Consider the following 14,824-nt stretch of genomic DNA (forward strand, 5'->3'; position numbering starts at 1 on the left):
CCGACATTTTAATTCCTACTTCGGCGATTTTAATCGAAAAGAGAGATGGAGAGGGGGGGGGGGGGTAATGTTCACTCGACACAAACTAGGTAATTTCGGGATTAACACATGGTTCAATTTTCTTTAAATAATTCGCTTGGGCGTATAGGGATATTTAGTAGTGGGGGGAGACCAGAGGACCCGGAGAAAACCCACGAGGTTGGACAGGCGACCCTACTCCTTGTCACCTACAACCGGGGAATCGAAACCACCCCAATTGACTCAATGACCGACCTTATGATACACACGCACGCGCTAACCATTTGGCCATCCACCCCCACCCCCACCCACGTAATCGAAAACACTAAGTATAGGCCTACATCTAGAATTATGAGAAGTATTTATTCTGCTTCCATTTAATAATAAAACTGATAATGTTTATCTAGAATTTGTGTGCAAGAAATACGTAAAACGGATTAGAACTGCATTAACAAAACAGGCTACTAATGTTTGGATATGGCGGCCATTCAGGGAAGATCTCTCCGTGTGCAGAATGCTCAGCCGCAGCTGGTGACGTGTTGTTATTTCATCTTCTGATGACGTAATGATATCATTAACAAGATCGACAAATTTCACTTGATTAAAATAATAAGAAATAAGATGAAATGAAATGGGGTTTAACGTCCTACTGATCCCCCTTGTCAGTGATGCAGGACGGAGGGCTTGTCTAGTCGTTCGGATGGGACGAAAAACCGAAGTCCCGTGTACACATTGGCGTGCACGTAAAAGATCCCTTGACAGTTGGAATTCGATGTAAGAGTAGGCCGTAGTGCCGCTGTCCGGGCAAAAATTTCCCTCATACCACACTGTAGCAGAACAGTAGGACGTTAAAGGGCTAATCCCGATAATTTTTTGGAGAATAAAACTGTTTAATTTTGTTTGAAAATCCATGAAAGTCCTCTTCCTGAGGACTGAGCAACTAACTCAATATTTGTGATAAGTTTTCAAATATCTGAAACCCGTCAGTCTTCATCTGTTAATGGAGACCAGTGTCCCAAGCTGTATTATGCGGTGTCTAGATAAAACCAGACATTTTTTGTATAAAATTAATGTGTAGGTGACATTTGCCTTTCGTTATCAAGTACAGCATTTGGGTCATTCGCTGTATAGACCTCTAAAGGAACGGCAATCGATTATCAGGTCTCCCAGCGAAAAATTGACCCGAAATCTTAAAAGTGTTACGTGTCCGGATAAGCAGTTTTGACGGTCACGTCCAAACGACTCAAAATTTTGAGCTGAAATTTTGAGATAAGGTCAATACACCATTCCTCTATATTTTGGCGCTATATTATCTTACTTAAACCGCCATGACTCCGTCATTCATTTCAAGTCCATCAAGTTAAACCAAATGTCAAAGTAAAATGTATTTTATATTTGAGTTGCCAAATGGCTTTGACATTGTTGGGGGAGGGAGGGGGGAGGGGTCATCAGGGCCGTAACTATCCCAGAGCAACGAGTGGGGGTGGGGGCGGGAAGTGTTCTCAGGGGTGCTGTAAATTTGACGGGCAATGTATATCTATTTTTTTAATGGTCGACAATATTTTCATGGGGGTGGGGGGTGGGGGCGAAACCTGAGTGGATATAAAAGGAAAAATATGAAAATTATTCCATCCGGCATAATAAAGTGCCCGAAATCCGGGACATTTACTATTGTGTGAGGTGATGCTATATTCCCAACCGGAATTCAGAGTTTCAGAAAATCACACACTTTTGATTTTGATTCAGGGCGTCTAGTTCTCAAACTCAAAGTGTAGTTCCTGTCAATCCACACCGCTATGTACTACGTGCCGTTATTTGTCGAGATTGTACTTGGATTATTTTGTGATTTTAATCTCGTGGCTGTGACTGAGGTTTTTACTAGCAGCTGATTCATTGTTTGACCGTTGCGGAATTTGATTGAATTTGATTGCTCTTTGTTCTCTTGTCAAGTGGATTTTCGTAATTTCCGATATAATGTCATACCGATAAATGCCTGATGTTTGCTATAGTCTGCAATATTGGAAGACGGTGACAGGGATAGAATTATCGATACTTTTGCTAATCGCAGTACGTGGCAAGCCATTATCAACGCTTAAATTTGCCAGACAGAACGGATAATAAGCTTCTCTCGGGCATATAAGTGACGAATCACGCTGTCATTGGTCGGCAAAAGGTCCACAATTGCCAAAAATATCGAAAAATATCGAGATTTATTAACGCCTAACGAAACGAGGACGAAAATGAAAGTTTCTCTTTCAGTTCGTTTTTAATAATCGAATACCAGTCAGCCTACATAAGTGATCGATAACACTGGCGCGCTCACCATCATTGTGGTCTGGACTAGGCCCCGATTACCTGCCGGGGCCCGGATACCCTGATGGAACGAGGACAAGTCGGTGCCCCACGGCGTGATTACCCGCGCACGTGGTTTATAGTTTTAAATTCAATTTTTTTTTTAAAAATGTGGACTGACAGAATTCGATTAATCCTACCCATGACACTAGGTACACACATTCAGAAAAGTCACCGTATTTTTTCTACTTTACGATCAAGTACTTATAACAGTATATTTATTTTTAATAATTTATACCAACAATTCTTTTTCCGGGCCCCCTGGAAAAATGACCCAGCTGCCCCTTCCCCTTCTCACGGGCCATGGCGATCATATTTCTTGTCGGGTACAAGAGAAAGCCCGCGTGGTTGGACATGCGACCTAGAAATGGTTCCACCACTGATGTCTTCCGTCTTCCGTCTTGCTCTAGCCACAGTAGGTGACCGTCCTAGGACCTTCCTTTGAGCAAGTTTTGTAGTCATTTGACTACAAAAAAGTTATTGGCCTAACTCCCTTAATTTCAAATTACACTGTACATAGATTAACATATAATAAACCAATTCCCAGTGAAATAAAGGTGAAAATTTACCGCATAATTATATGATTTGATGAAACCCAACTGCTATGCGAAATTTAAGTTCATTTTAAAATTACCGCCGAACCAGAATTACGTGATATTATATTACTCGAAAATACAGAAAAACTATTCGGTAAGATAAGATTATGATTTCAGTGTTCCAATCTTCACTAATTGTAACATAATTACTTGTTTCCATGCGAACTGTGATGATATATGTTGAAATTTTTTGCAATTGAACCTAATTCGACTTGCGCAAAGCCTCGAATATTGTATCAATTGTAGTTGTGAATAAGAATTATCACGGCAGCAAATATTGCAGCCACAGGCGACCCTACTCCTTGTCACATACAACCGGGAATCGAGTAATAAGAATTAATTGAAATCGGATTGTACGATTGCGGAAGCGAGAAACTAATAATATAATACGAGCGGGATTATTACTCATGAGATCCTTGCTACCTACAAAAGACCGGGGATTAAAAACCCAGTCAGCCATAGAAGAATAATAATTAGATTTCTAGACCCGCGTTGCAGTAATGACGGGTTTCATCGAAGCCCTTTAACACGTAGCGTCCTGTATCGGTGAAACGTGTCCACAGAAATATAAATTGATTGTATATATTTATTATCGTGAAAGGATTATGACGTGGCCAGAAAAGGAATTCTGAAACCACAAATAATGTTACTTCTGTTTATGAAGCTATTTTTAGATAACCAATTTAATTACATTCAGAGTGGTTTCATTTTTAAAAAAAACCAAAAAAAACGGCCATTAAATCCCTCCTTTTTTCAAAAAGAACACCCGATTTTAGGTATTTCCCTTGGTGCAAAACTGACTTTATTCCATAAGTTATACTCGCTTTCCTAGGAACTTCGAAACCATCACATATGTCGTTCCTGACAAAATAACAAACGTCGAAACGATGTCTTATAATAATTTTCTTATTGTGATCTATAAATAAATACTAGTTAAGAGCCCAGTGCGATTATCTCTAAATAATATCGTAGTGTGATTATCTCTAAATAATATCGTAGTGTGATTATCTCTAAATAATGTCGTAGTGTGATTATCTCCGAAATACTATCGTAGTGTGATTATCACTAAATAATGTCGTAGTGTGATTATCCCCGAAATACTATCGTAGTGTGATTATCTCTAAATAATATCGTAGTGTGATTATCTATAAATAATGTCGTAGTGTGAGTATCCCCGAAATACTATCGTAGTGTGATTATCCACATATATCCTAGCGTGATTATCTTTAAATAATAGCGTAGTGTGATTATCCCCTATATCCTCGTGTGATTATCTCTAAATAATAGCGTAGTGTGATTATCTCCAACTAATATCGTAGTGTGATTATCTCTAAATAATATCGTAGTGTGATTACCTCTAAATAATAGCGTAGTGTGATTATCTCTAAATATTATCGTATTGTAATGATTCCCAAATAATATCGTAGTGTGATTATCCCTAAATAATATCGTAGTGTGATTATCTCTAAATAGTATCGTAGTGTGATTATCCCCAAACAGAATCGAAGTGTGATTATTATCTTATTATCGTAGCATTATTATCCCCAAGCAGTATCGTAGTGTGATTATTCCCAAACAGTATCGTAGCGTGTTATCATCAAATATTATCGTAGCATGATTATCTCCAAGCAGTATCGTAGCGTATTTATCGACAACTAATATCGTAGCGTAATAGCATGATTATCCACAAATGGTATCGTAGTGTGATTATCCCCGAATTATAATCGTAGTGTGATTTTTTCATTGCAGGTTTTATGGATGTATTTTATTATTACAAGTTTCAAAAATCAAAATTCACAAATGGTGGGTAATTGTGCCCTGGTAATGGCTTTCGAAAACATGTCACAAAATTGGAATAACCGTTTGACTCACACGTTTCAAAATTGCTTTATCGAGGTAACGCCCACGTTTCCATGGAAATTTAAAACCAACCTTATAAGTAGTAGTTTCTGAGAAATAGTAACATAGAAAATGATAGTAAAAAATTATCAGAATTAAAATAATAGTATTATAGACTGCCGCTGTGTGGAACCCTAATTAGGAATGTTCAAACAATACAGGAAATGCCCCCGCTTGTCTTGTTAATTAATTCACCACGATGTATATTGATCAACCATTGTTTATTCTCTCCCCATTTACATATATATAGATCTAATAGTATCGCTTCTAATTTCTGGCACCAGGGACAGAACATTACAGAATTACTACATGCCTGATCGAATCGGTCAAATTGGTAGATGTCTGGAGACATTTATACACAGTTCAACAATTATTACGCGTCTTGAATTATACTTACAAGATAGAAGTGTGGGTGGGGTGGGGTATCAATATTCCCATACACGAGACAGGAATCTCGAAAAACAGGAGCCACCATTGACTCGCTAACCTGGAGGTTGCGTGTTCGATCCCTGCGTTGGCCGAGAAGGGTCATGGAGATTTCCGGCGTGGTTTCCCCTTGTCAGTGGTGCAGGACAGGTGGCCAGGGAAGGGATAACGTATAGTCGTTTGGATGGGACGAACAACGGATACCGTGTACACATTGGCGTACACGTAAAAGACCCCTTGGCAGTTGGAATCCTATATAAGAGTAGGCCATAGTGCGGCTTTCCGGGGCGTATGCCCGTCTTCAATTACTCAGTCGGTGCTGAACAATAGGACGTTAAACCCCATTTCATTTCATTTCAGATTCAAAAAATATGTAGAAGTGGCGCTATGCAGGCAAAAATCGCTCCTCGCTAATAAAGATAATAAATTGCACTTCCACATGTCAGTGTTATCGTCCGCGGAGCTGACAAGTGACAAACAAAAGAACCCTTGACAGTTGGAATTGGACAAAGAGTAGGCGATCTATTTAATACAACCTCAAATTCTTGGAGTGATGAACACCACTTTTAATAAAAGTGAAAACGAATACTGTATTTCTATATTTATAAAAACATACATTTTTATTCACCGATTTATCTCTGCAAATGGTTGACGTGGATTGATTCACATTGATCAGCAGTGAATATTCGCTAGGACGCTACAATCAATGATAAGGATGACATCGATGCGACTTAATGAGTCTCAAATATTAACTTTTTTCCTCCGACAAATTAAATTCTAAAACATTTTTTTTTATGTATTAGAAAAATATATAAAGACGTTTGACGTATTTGTGGGTAAATACCTATTTTAGTGTAAATGGATATTACCAGTAAGGTCTTATGTAAACAATGCACGCGCCATTGAGCCAATGATTGACGCCGCGTGATGAGACGTCACGTGTTGAAGGTAGTCATCTTTGACAGAGATATTAGAAGACTGGGATAGATCTATTTAATACAGCCCCAAATTCGATATGCGATTATACATTACATAAACTGATGCCAATCAATTTCACACAAATATCATTGTATCACAGACATTTAGATGAAGAGAGGCTATTCACAATCTGATTAAAACACAGATCCTATTTCGTTTCGTTTTTTAGAGTTCAAAATTTCTGGAAGAGTTGTTATCACTGACGTGTTCTGGATCAATGTGAGGGACTGGCCAATGAAACGGTCTGTTATGGCCAGCTTTTGGCGTGAGGTGCACGGAACTGTGGGTAATCCACTAGAAACATCAATGCTGATTGGTTAATCAAGTATCTGACGTCATATGGTCAAAAGTCGCTCGTATGACCTCTGACGCGACCAACCAACTGGCCAAACGAAACGAAATGTAGATCTGTATTTTAAAAGAGACTAGGCTATTCCACTTGTGATGGCCTTCCCAAACCCTTCCCTGACCCTCACGACTAGAGGAAGGTGGGGGGGGGGGTGTAATGCTAGGTTTCACGATTCGTGCTACGACTGAAATCATGGTTTTAATCGTGGAGTAATCGTGGTGATCCTATCAGGTCTTATCATATATTGAGGTGAGTCGTAGCAATCCTGTTGATCGTATCGCAACATATCTGAACGTATCTTCCAGATCGTGGACTCGTTAGGGACAACCCTATGGTAACGTATCGCACGATAGTAGGAACCTAGCTTTAGAAATAATAAAACTGAGAAAAGCCGAGGATGGCGACGTGTTTAAAAATACATGTGTAAGATGGACGTATTGCAGTGTCAAACATATTATACCACATCTTGGTTGAAGGATCCATGACGGTCCCCATCCTAGGCTTCAGCCTGTCAAGCTGTGTTTGGTCTCGGTACGACGTTATTAAGTCTCCTCTGAATTTCATCCCAAAGATGTTCAATCGGGTTTAAGTCCGGACTAAGGGTTGGCCAGTGCATAACGTTGACACCGTTCTGCTGTAGAACGTCCCGAGTAACTCTGGCGGTGTGAGCACGGGCATTGTCATGTTGGAAAACGTTGTTTGGATGACGTGCGAAATGTGGTATGACGTGGGGTCTGAGAGCTTGATCGATGTAGCGCACTGCTGCGATGCCGCCTCCTCTCCCTGGACCAGGATTTTGGAACATCACAGGACCAACTCTCTGGTTCCGGCCGATTCCACCCCAAATCATTATGCTTGGACCCCTCCCCCCTCCCCCTTGAGTCTCGTTCCATGACACATTAGTCAGAATAACGCTGGCCACGTCGACGCCATATTCTGGTCCTGCCATCTGCAGTTGATACGCAATACCGACTCTCATCGGTGTTGTTGGGCACACTGTAGACGTTCACGTCGATGGCGAGGGGTGAAGATCGGTCCACGGTAAGGTCTACGGAAATGGATGTTCTCTCTGGTGAGACGTCGGCGCACTGTATCGGTACTGATGGGTCTTCCGTGTGTTCCCACTGTCTGACGTGCTGTCTCAGATGCCTGTGTGAAGGGATTCTGCACGTGCTGTCGCACTTCGCCTTGTGGTAACCCTTGGTCTACCAGTTCGGGGTGATCATCCGTGGTGTTGTTGGCCCGAAAGCGTTGCTGAAGACTGTAGATGGTCCGAACATTGACCTGGAAGTGATTGACAACGGCTTGGGCAGTTTGGCCAGCGCCGAGTCTTCCAAGCGCCTGGTTCCTCTGAGCTGTCGTGAGTCGTGACATGCTGCTGACGTTGTAGTGTGAATGATTCAACCAGGTATGGGGGTGCATATTATAGGGCCGGTCCCGGTGAACAGCACGTGCAGCTTGAGTTACATGAAAATCATGGAGAAAACATATTACCATCTTAGAAGTCAGGTTGCGTTTTTGAGAACATTTCCTGGGTTCAATTCTGTGTTTGGGAAGGAGCCTTGATGCTCAGGTAAAGATGGATATATGGTCACAAAAATACAATAAAAACATTTGGCAAATTTTATGCAAAGTAGTTCCTTTTTGATTCACCAATCAAATTCATGTAAAGCGATATGAAATTTATGACACACGCGAATATATTATTGGGTGATAAACGTCTTTAATAGGATAATTAATGTTCGTCTAATATACGTCTGGGCAAGCTGTGGTTCTGTATTTAAGAAAAAAACAGCTCACATATTTTCAAAAGACACCTCAGAATTTACATATATACTACTTATAATTATTCATATAATATTGTTAGTGTGCAAAGTATTCCCGAACATAGGCGCACGAGCCCAATGTTTTTTTACATATGCGTTTTCTACTATTCCAGGTCGTGTATACAGAAACTTGAAAGTGGTCCAATAAATTTGTTTTTTTAAATGTTTGTGTTCTTGCAACCAAATTCCCACTCTATTCCCACCTGAAATAAGTGGAATGCCTAAAACATTCTCGTTTTAAGTCGACCGAGCCGCGGTCTGAGAAGCCAGTGGTCAGGGTGTGTCGTCCACGTGGAAAACATTTTAACATTTTATTATTTAATTTTCAAGATGATCTGAGGTGTTCCGTGTTAGGCGGTATTCTACAGTTACGATGTATATTTCGTGTGTGTGATCTGAAAAATGAAAAATATGATTTTGTGTATCAAGCCCTCGGTTATATTTCAAACAATAAGCAATCAAGTGAATGGATCCGGGGGCCAACCGTAAGCATCAATTACGCGGTACAGGATTTTGACTATGCCTGAATTTGGCTTGAAATGTGATCATGTTGATATGAATGATGATCATCCGATAGATTAGTAAAACATTTCTTTCTAGCACTGGACATAACTATAGACGTGTATAGGTTGCTCTTTGGACATTTGTATGCATGTTAAGGCGGTCACCCATCCATGTACTAACCGGACCCGACGTTGCTTAACTTCAGTGATCGGACAGGAACTGGAGTTTTCAAGGTGGTAGACGTATGACCCTAGACTTAGAACGAAGGTGGTAGGCGTATGACCCTAGACTTAGAACGAAGGTGGTAGGCGTATGACCCTAGACTTAGAACGAAGGTGGTAGGCGTATGACCCTAGACTTAGAACGAAGGTGGTAGGCGTATGACCCTAGACTTAGAACGAAGGTGGTAGGCGTATGACCCTAGACTTAGAACGAAGGTGGTAGGCGTATGACCCGAGACTTAGAACGAAGGTGGTAGACGTATGACCCTAGACTTAGAACGAAGGTGGTAGGCGTATGACCCTAGACTTAGAACGAAGGTGGTAGGCGTATGACCCTAGACTTAGAACGAAGTAGTTTAACTAGAATTTACAGCATAATCCATTTACATCATTAACGTCGTTATAGTTTTTATCTATTATAGTGAGAAACTTCCAGATCTTTATCTAATCTTCAATATTGTATCTTGAAATAATTATATAAATTACTGTGAATGTGCCGTTCGAGAACTTTAGATATTGACGACGATATTAGTCTGTAATTATGTTAAGCTCCATTCTCTCTCTCTCCCAATTGCACACGGGTGGATCGGGTTTATGTTCGTCCCATACATACGACTAGGTACACTTTCATGTATTATGCACGTGTGGACCCACTATATGTACGTGTAGACGCGGTCTACATACATGTACAAGTAGTCCCACTACACATGTACGTGTTGACCCACTAATAGCACTATACATGTATGTGTAGATGCACGTATTGACATCAAAGGAAGCTGACGTCGGCGTGCACGTAAACGATCCCTTAAAGAATAGGCGGAACGTCGCTGTCGGGGCAAAATTCACCTTATAAAACACTGCATGACACGTGCCCGCCTAATTGCCCCGGATGTACGTTAATCCACCATTTCAAATTAAAAAATAATTACGTTACGAAAACTAATTAATTAATTAATTTCCTCTTTCTTCATCAATCAACACTCTACGTTAGCTATCAAGCGGCACGAGGGACCATGAAACCTACTCGACGCGATAGTTGTATCAACGAATAAATGTAATATACTCTACCAGCTGTACGTCATCAGCGTTACTATAAATAGACACAGACTTTTTATCCAGTAGTGTGTATGTGTGTGTACAACATCCCAGCCACAGATGTAGGGTAATCTCGAGAGAGAACTGACGTGTTATCGGTGTAGAACTGTAGAGAATGGTTTTCTTCTCTGGAATTATTCCTGGTTTTATTGTGTGATGTTTCCCGGGATTAAAACTCACAGCTTAGTTCCAGTAAGTAACATATTATTATATCCTTGTTCTAAATCCTTGAAGATATCGTAGGGGAGTGCCACGCGCTCCCATGGATCCCCCAAAATGGAATCTTGCACTCTTCTGAAAATAGAGTGCCATATTCATATACCCCTGTTTCAAACTCTAATTAGAAGATATTGTCGAGAAGTTCGACTCTCCCTTAGGTCCCTAAAATAGAAAGTTTTACTCTGTTGAATTATGAAAATAGCCTGTCAAATATATTGTCGGGTATTAGTTGTTGCTAAACATACGGTTGATCTTATTGAATTCAAATTGAATATGGAGGTGGTCTGTATACAGTTTATGTTTTTAACATTTTGTACAATAATTTAATTCGCCCTTTCCGTTTTGGCTGAGTATATAGACATACACTTGAGATATACCGTCAAATTTATAAGTCTGTATATGTGTAATATTGGCGGATATAGTGTGGTATATAATAAAGTATGAAAATAAAACTAAATATATAAGTACATCTATATGTAATAGTTATTATGGTATATAAAGTATGAAAATAAAATTAAACATATACGTATATATAATGTATATGTAATATTTAATAGTTTATAGTATGGTATATAAAGTATGAAAATAAAATTAAACATATACGTATATATAATGTATATGTAATATTTAATAGTTTATAGTATGGTATATAAAGTATGAAAATAAAATTAAACATATACGTATATATAATCTATATGTAATATTTAATAGTTTATAGTAGGGTATATAAAGTATGAAAATAAAATTAAACATATACGTATATATAATGTATATGTAATATTTAATAGTTTATAGTATGGTATATAAAGTATGAAAATAAAATTAAACATATACGTATATATAATGTATATGTAATATTTAATAGTTTATAGTAGGGTATATAAAGTATGAAAATAGAATTAAAGAAGTAATAAGGGTGGTATATAAAGTTAAAAAATAAAATTCAAGCAATTATGTATATTGAGTACCAAATAATAAACGCGTGTATACGTATGATATATAAAGATTTAAATAAAATTGTAAAAGGCATATTTTTATAGTAATGTGAAATTTGTCGTATTTATACATTAAGATATACCTCACTGCCAGAAACCAGATATTTTTAGATACGGTGTAAAAAATGGAGCAACATGTGAATCATTTTATGTACTTGTTTATAAAATACATTTACAGAACTTTTCTTAACTCAGATTGTATAAATAGATCGTTTATTAGGACAGTAATGAAATTCGGACATTGTGGATCTGCCCCGCCCTCCCCGCCACACCCACTTCCCCACACACCGCCATGGTCGGGCACTGTGAGGTGGATAGCACATTGTGGATTTGCCCACCCCTCATCCCCACACGCCAAGCCCGCCACCATGATGGGCTACTGTCATTGATAGCAACTGCGGGATATATATAGATAATGCCCCTCCCTCCCCCCACAACCGCCACCACCATCATCACCATCATAGGCTACTGACATTGATAGCGACTGTGGGATATAATTATGATGATGAAGATGATGATGTTGGCGGTTATTTTTTCCCGGAGTCATCGACTAATTAAATCTGGTTGAGATGCCAAATCTATTTTTTATAAACACGAGTGTCGTATGACCGGTATTTTATATTCTAATTATCATCCATCATTTTATAAAATAAACCCACAGGGGTATAATTAATATCTCAGTTTCAGTCAGTTTGATATTTTATTGCATCAACAAAAATAATTATTGATAAAATTGGATTGGAAAAAAGTTATTAAAACTTATAAACGTCCTTTCAATATTCAGAAATTGTGTAAATATAAAATAGTGCAGTTTCCTTGGAGAATTGTGAGATGTAACAAATATAAAGTTAATATACAGAATTAATAACAGACAAACAGTATTGAGATTCAGTTATGTATTGGATAGCTATTGACGTTATGTGAGTTTCAGTTAAGTATTGGATAGTTATTGACGTTATGTGAGATTCAGTTATGTATTGGATAGCTATTGACGTTATGTGAGATTCAGTTATGTATTGGATAGCTATTGACGTTATGTGAGTTTCAGTTAAGTATTGGATAGTTATTGACGTTATGTGAGATTCAGTTATGTATTGGATAGCTATTGACGTTATGTGGGTTTCAGCTATGTATTGGAATGATATTGACGTTGTGTGACAGCAAGGACGACGGCAGGCTACTACATGTATATGGACAAGGAACTGAACATATAGTCATCGCCGCCTTCTTGGAATTGTGACGTAATCAAACACTGAGTCACATGTGCAATTGTCCAAGGAACGGGCATGCCAAGTTTAATGCCGATGGTACTTGAATTCGTGGAGAATTGAGCTATTTTCAAAAAGTGTCGTACCACCAAGAAGAAGCAGCAGAGGAACGGGAATAAGTAGCGCTTGTGGAACTGTGACCAGCCCAGGACTTGGTATTTTAGATATGTTATTCTACAATAATGAGCCTGATTACAGTCCAGAATCCCGAGGGAAGAAGATACCTCCAGAACAACGAAAACGTCAAAATGAATATTCTTTCAAAAACACTGCCCAATTAAAATTACACCAAAATTTCATTGGTACGGCACAAAGCTCCGTACTTACAATGTTTGTGTATAATATAATGTCTATATTATACCCGGAGAAAACCCACGGGGTTGGACAGGCGACCCTACTCCTTGTCACGTACAAGCGGGGAATCGAAACCACTCCACTTGACTCAATGACAGACCCTGTGATCAAACGCACACGCGTTAACCATTCGGCCACCCAACCCCCTATTTGTTTTTAACTTCACTAACTGTAAATACAACTTTAAGAATTAGAGTTCCCAAACGTTATAGTTCAGACATGTGAAGGTTTTAATGAATAAATGAAATGGAGTTCTGTGGGAGTTTGTATAATTCACTAAGTTTGTTGATAACCAGAATATAGAATGTTTGAACGGCATTCCAAGACAGAACATGTTGTTTTTATAAATTAATAATAATATTGCGAATTTAACGACATTCTCCTGTTGTACGTGACAAGGAGTAGGGTCGCCTGACCAACCTCGCGGGTTTTCTCCGGGTCCTCCGCTTTCCTCCCACTGCTAAAGACCCCAAAGCGCAACCGAATTATTGAAATAAAATTGAACCATGTGTTAGTCCCGAAATGACCTAGTTTGTGTCGAGTGGGCGTTAAACTCCCTCTCTCTCTCTCTCTCTCTCTCTCTCTCTCTCTCTCTCGCTCTCTCTCTCTCTCTTGCCTACTACTTAAGAACTAAAGGCCCTCCAATCGACCATTTGTAAACCGATATTAATGATGTAAATACTATATTTGAACCGAGTTAAATATTATTTTTTATAAATTAATAACAACATTGCTACGTTTATCTGAAAAATGTCTCACTAAAAGACAAATCGACCATCAATGAATTATGTAAAAAATGAACACAATTATTTTACACCGCGTTAAAGATTGTTTTATTCACCAGAATCCATCGTAGTGTATAATTTACTTCACCAAACGTTGTTGATTGAAAATCATTGATGTAAACTGTGGTATATTAGCCCATAGATCATGAAAACCCAACTATTATTGGCGGAGATAGCCATGTCCTCGTTCAGAGGGGTCCCGATTTCAAAAATGCCCCTCCCAGAGGGGACAAGGGGTCGGAAAATTTGAACCCCGACATTTTTGGATAGCTTGGTCCCTAATCATCTTAAAACAACAAAAACATCAATTTTAGCATACAAATCCTACGGAAGCTGTTTTGACGACATGTCATACCACACTATACGTCATACAGTGTACTTAGAGGAAAATTTAGCCCGGACAGCAATTGAATTTCAACTGTCAAAGGTTCATTGTTTTTCGTACCATCCGAACGACAAGACGCTCTTCGTTGTCTGAACCACAACCAGAGAGAGAGAGAGAGAGAGATTTAACGTCCATTCGACACAAACTAGGTCATTTCGGGACTAACATATGGTTCATTTTCATTTCAATAACTCGCTTGCGCATAGGCATATTTAGCAGTGGTGGGAGGAAACCGGAGTACCCGGAGAAAACCCACGAGGATGGACAGGCGACCCAACTGCTTATCACGTACAACCGGGAAATCGAAACCACGCCAGTTGACTCAATGACAGACCTTATGATACAACGCGCATACGCTAACCATTCGGCCATCCAACCCTACGCTCAATATTTACCAGCATTCGGCATCCACTGAAGAAGATATGAACGGGGTATGCTCAAACCCATTTTTGATTGGTTCGCAGACTCAAGCTACGATCATAGGCAAATAATTATGAATACGTGAATACTGCATGGATGAACCCAGGGTATAGTGGAGTAGAACGGAGTGAGAC

The 14,824-nt window shown here is 39.1% G+C and overlaps 1 protein-coding gene across 1 annotated transcript in view; it reads left to right on the plus strand.

Moving 5' to 3' along the window:
• The first annotated feature begins 10,300 nt into the window (after positions 1 to 10,300).
• Positions 10,301 to 14,824, plus strand: part of LOC126822746 (carbohydrate sulfotransferase 1) — a 35,691-nt gene continuing 31,167 nt past the window's right edge. The window contains exon 1 of the mRNA XM_050551799.2: positions 10,301 to 10,456. The gene's annotated coding sequence lies outside the window, so the exon portion shown is untranslated. The remainder of the gene's footprint in view (positions 10,457 to 14,824) is intronic.

Source organism: Patella vulgata, chromosome 5 (assembly GCF_932274485.2).
Source record: "Patella vulgata chromosome 5, xgPatVulg1.2, whole genome shotgun sequence".
NCBI classification, from domain to species: Eukaryota; Metazoa; Mollusca; class Gastropoda; family Patellidae; genus Patella; species Patella vulgata.